The 3717-nt window shown below is 64.0% G+C and overlaps 1 protein-coding gene across 1 annotated transcript in view; it reads right to left on the reverse strand.

Annotated features, from left to right (window-relative positions):
* Positions 1 to 3717, reverse strand: part of YJEFN3 (YjeF N-terminal domain containing 3) — a 20111-nt gene that overhangs the window by 8624 nt on the left and 7770 nt on the right. The gene's annotated exons all lie outside the window — the stretch shown is intronic.

Genomic DNA, 3717 nt, shown 5'->3' on the forward strand with positions numbered 1-3717 from the left:
TCCCTTCCGACCCTAGAAACTATGAAACTATGACGCGGCGGGAGGAGCAGAGCTGCCGTGTCCAGGGCCGTCCTGGTCACAGGTGAGTGATCTTGGGTGCCAGTCACCGCGGGCCGGGCCTGAGCTGGGCTAGTACCAGGGCCCTGGTGTGGCCCCTCCCCGAGCGCTGGCCGGGTGGCCGGAGACCGGCTGCGGGCAGCTTGACGCGGCGGCCGGGGTTATGGTGCCCGGTGGTGTCGGGTCAGAGTCGCTCCAGGGTTTTGTCCGTGTGCAGGGGACAGCGTGTTCCCAGCGCTGCCTGCAGCATGCGCCCCTTGCTGCGGCGCCCCGACCTGGGGGGCTCCCACCATCCGGGTGTGGGACGTCCCAGAGCCGGGGACTTTCCCGATCCTCTGGTGCCCTCTAGCGAATCCCAGCCCAGGACCTGCCCCAAAATCCAGGCAGGTAGGGAGACCGAGTCTGTGAGCTGTGTCCCAGGCCCCACTTTGCACGGATGGCTCCACGTGCTGGAGCAGACGTCCTCGCCACCCTGCGCTGGGCCTTGGCGCGGCCTCGGCCCTGGGACACAGATCCTCCTCTCTCCCACCAGCTGCCTCGTCTGCTTGGCTGGGGCGCCCTGGGGCTCCTGCCCAAGCCGTACAGCGCCGGGCACGGCCATGTCCCATCTCAGTCATGTGCCCGGCTGGCTGGGGCGAGCTCTTGTGCCTTGCTGGGCCTGAGCTGCCCTGGTCCCAGGGATGGGGTGCACGGGGTGGGCGTGATGCCAGGTGCGATTGCACACTTATCTGTGCAGGGAACTGTTCTTCGCTCTCCCCGATGTAGCTCTCCGGGTGCCGAAATGGCCGGAGCCGCCTCCTGTAAGCGGCTGAGGGGAAGCAAACGCAGCAGCGCAGGCCCCACCGCAGTGGCACCAGTGCCCGCCAGCCCCGCGCGTGGGAGCGCCAGGTGGGCCTGCGCCCGTGGCTGCGGGGCTCTCCCAGGCTGCGGGGGGCTCCGGGGGCCGATGGCGACTTGGCTTCTCCTCTCCTTTGAGCCAGTGCCACGACGGAGCTGAGAGCGGCAATTACCTCCAGCATTAGTGTTCCCGGCCTGCCGTTCCCGCTGGCTGCGTCGGCGCGCTCTCCCTCCCCGCACACAGCGCCCATCACCGCCCGCCTTGGTGCCAACAAAGTGGTCTACTTCTCGGCCAAGAGGACCGTTTCCTTTGGCTCCTGCTGCCCGGCATCGTCCTCGCTCGCCCTGGTGGCACCAGGAGATGACACTTGCTGGGCCGGACGCAGACCGTCCTGGTGCGACCCCGCATGTGCTGCGTAGCAGGTCGAGGGTTAGTGGGCACGGCCCCTCGCTGCCACTGCGAGGTTTCCGAGTAAACAGGCCGAAAAGCCGAGGTCTGTGTCTCTTTCCCTCCGGTGTCTACTTAACACCCGGGAGACGAGCAGTGTCCGCAGAGCCCGGCGCACGCCGCCCATCTCCCGAGCCCCAGCAAGCCTCGGGGGAGATGCTGCAGCCACTGCCGCCCCGATCTGCTGCCCGGCTGGAGGAGGCAGGAAACAAGATTGCAACGGGCTCCGGGCTGGCCGCAACCAGCGGGATGTGCGCCGCGGCAAGGGGGAGGCCGTGCCCTGGGGGCCCCCACCTGCCCCGCTCTGGGCAGGCACGCGGACAGCCCCTCTCCCCTCCCTTGCCCTGGGTCTGTGCCCAGCAGCCCGCCCGCCTGGCTCTGCATCCTCCCAGGACGGCCAGGCGGGCAATGCACACACGGAGCAGGGCAGGAGGGAACGGGGGATTCTCCCCTCCAGGGCAGGGAGGTGAGGGACGTGCCCAGGGCCAGTGCCACCTCCCTACTGGGAGTCCAGGGGCCACGGGGCCCAGGCCCCAGCAGCACCCTCTGCTCCGCGCTGGGGGGGCGCCACGGCCCAGACGTGGCTCCGCTATTCGAGAGCCATTGTGTCTTTTGAGGCTGTCAGTTCGAGAACTCCCACTACCGGTTGCTGTGGCAACTGGCACAAAGGATATGGTAATGGGCTAACTGTGCTCTTGGGTCACTCTTTGTAGGGAGATGCCTGCGCTCCTGCTGTGCGTGTGCCCGTGTACATTGCTCTGTGTGTGCGTGCATGCTGCAGGGATACAGGTTGCAGCCTGAAGATGGGCACATGTGCCCGAAAGCTTGCAAATAAAGACTTCTTTTGTTGCAAATATCTAGTTGGTCTAATAAAAGATACCACCTCGACCAAGAATATATGCTCTGCAGGGCTTTGTGTGTGTGTGTTTGTGTGTGTATGTGTGTGCATGCATGCACACACTATACATAACTGAGTATATGCATAGCTTCATGCCAGGCTATGCTATACGTGGCTGTGTGTGTGTACATGTGTGTTATGCATGGCTTGGTGCATGCACATATGTGCATGTGAGGCATGGTGGGTGCGATGCATGGCTTGCATGTGTGCATTTATGCATGCGTCTGTGCTAGGCCTGGCTTCATGTCCACACCTGTGTGTATGCTATTCCTGGTGTGTGTGCACATGGTTTTTCCATATGCTATGCATGGCTTTGTGTGTATGCATGTGTATATGCTGTGCACAGCCTGTGTGCATGTGTGTGTATGCTGTGCATGGCTTTGTGTGTGCACAATTATGCTATGCATGGTGTTTTGTGTGTTCACATGTGTACGTGTGTGCGTGCTATGCAGGGTGTGTGCACTATGCATGGCTGTGCTCATGTGTGTATGCTATGCGGGGCGTGCGTGTGTGTGCCCATGTGTATGTGAGGCAGGGCACATGCATGTGTATGCAATGCGGGGTGTATGCTATTCCTTCGCTAAGTGTGGCGTTGTTGGTGTGAGAGCATTTGCATGTGTTCCTGCAAGTAGGGGTGCCGGTGTCTTGAGTGCATGATGCATTTCCTTGTGCGCACACGTTTCTGCAAGGAGGGCTGCGTGGTGGTGTGTGTATGGGTGGGTGCACGTGCCTGCATGGCGCCTGGGGAGAGTCATCATCACCATCAGCAATAAAACGATCCCTCAATCATCGCCCGCTCCCCCAAGGGCCCTCCCAGGCCCCCGCACGCAGCCTGGCACGCGCAGCCGGCAGGGACAAGGCCTCCTCCAGCCTCCAACGGTGTCGCCCACTTATGCCCGTCTCTGCTCCTGTGCCGCGTGGCTGGATGGTGCCCTGAGGCCTGATGTGGCCCAGAGACGCCCTGCCCTGGCCTGGGGGTGGATGGGGAGGGGAGGCAGGCACCACGTGGGGTCCCTGCCCCCCCCAGCCCCTGAGGGACCATCAGCAGCCAGTCCAGGCTGCCTCCATGGAGACCCGGGATGCAGTTGCTACGGCAACAGTGGCTGCTATGGCGCCAAACCCTCCTCCTGGCTCCAGGGCCTGGGGATCGGGCCCTTGCAGCAGTGGCCATGGCGTGGCCCCCTGCCAGGCTGGACATGGTCCCCCCCAGGCTGGTGCCAGGTGCGGAGCGGGCCCCCGGGGTCAGAGCAGCCGGAGCTCGGTGCTAGGCTGCAGGGGGTGTGTGTGTGGGGGTGCCTGTTTGCCCCAAGTCTCCCATGCCCTCCCCCTTCAAGCAGGGGGGGCGGGGGGGGGCATTCACAGCCCGACCTGCCTAAGGTGGGGCAGCTGCGTGAACAGGGGCATGGTGGAGATGGGGGCTGTCATGTGGGAAGCTGCCCCAGCCCCAGCCCCAGCCCCAGCCCCAGCCCCGGCCATG

Source organism: Gavialis gangeticus, unplaced genomic scaffold, assembly GCF_001723915.1.
Source record: "Gavialis gangeticus isolate Ggan-Ray unplaced genomic scaffold, GavGan_comp1, whole genome shotgun sequence".
NCBI classification, from domain to species: Eukaryota; Metazoa; Chordata; order Crocodylia; family Gavialidae; genus Gavialis; species Gavialis gangeticus.